The following is a 1,293-nucleotide window of genomic DNA, read 5'->3' on the forward strand; positions in this document are numbered from 1 at the left end:
AGGGGAGGTGTGGGGTTGTGTGGAGGGGAGGGGGAGGTGTATCCATTGGGGGGCAGAAAAATTTCAGTTGTGAGGGATAGACAAGTTAGGGTGTGTGGGTAGGGGTTGTGTGGAGGGAGGGAAAAAAAATCACAAACACAAAACTCAAAAACAACCCCCCCACACACACACGCACGTCCCCATTCCCCACCCCCACTACCCTCCCTACAGGTGTGTGTGTGTGTGTGTGTGTGTGTGTGTGTGTGTGTGTGCGTGTGTGTGTGTGTGTGTGCACATACAACACCTCCCTACTGTCTCTCTCTCTCTATCTATCTATCTGTCTATATCTATCTATCTATCTATCTATCTATCTATCTATCTATATATATATATATATATATATATATATCTATCTCTCTCTCTCTCTCTCTCTCTCTCTCTCTCTCTCTCTCTATATATATATATATATATATATATATATATATATAGAGAGAGAGAGAGAGAGAGAGAGAGAGAGAGAGATAAATAGATAGATAGATAGATAGATAGAGATAGAGATAGGGAGGGAGGGAGAGAGAGGGATATATATATATATATATATATATATATATATATATATATATATATATTCCTACATGTTATATATATTCCCCTCTCCCTCTCTCCCTCCTTCTCCCCTCCCTCCCTTTCCCTCCATCGCCCTCCTTTCCTTCCATCCCTCCCCCACCCCCTCCTCTTCTCCCTCCCATCCCTCCCCCTTTCCCTCCCCATCCCCCTTCCATACCTCTCCATCCCCCTCCATACCCTCCTTCCACCCTTTCCCCCCCCCTCGTACCCTCTCCCTCTCCCTCCCCCCCTTCCACACATACACCCGAAAGCCAAAACAAAAGAGTGATAAATATGGATGAAGGAGCAAGTGCCATATCACACGCGTCGATAAGAAGGGAGATAAAAAGACAGGGAGAGACAGACAGACGTCAATCACACGGACGAAAGCCATGGACACAGTGTGGGTTGTTCATCCATCTTTGACGGGCTGGACGCGGTGACGGGGGCCAGCTGGCAGCCGTAGGGGGGGGTTGAGAGGAGGGGGGGATTGGTGGTGGTGGTGGTGGGAGGGTGTTTGATTTTGTTGTTTGTTCTTGTTGTTGTTTTTGTTGGGTGGTGGTGTTGATGGTGGTGGGAGGTGGGGGGTGTTTGTTGTTATTATTATTGTTTGTTGTAGATATTTGTTGTTATTTTTGGTTGTTGAAATTGTTGTTTCTGTTTTTTGTTGTTTGTTGTTGTTTTGTTGTTGTTATTTGTTGTTTAGTT

Source organism: Penaeus vannamei, chromosome 40 (genome assembly GCF_042767895.1).
Source record: "Penaeus vannamei isolate JL-2024 chromosome 40, ASM4276789v1, whole genome shotgun sequence".
NCBI lineage: Eukaryota > Metazoa > Arthropoda > Malacostraca > Decapoda > Penaeidae > Penaeus > Penaeus vannamei.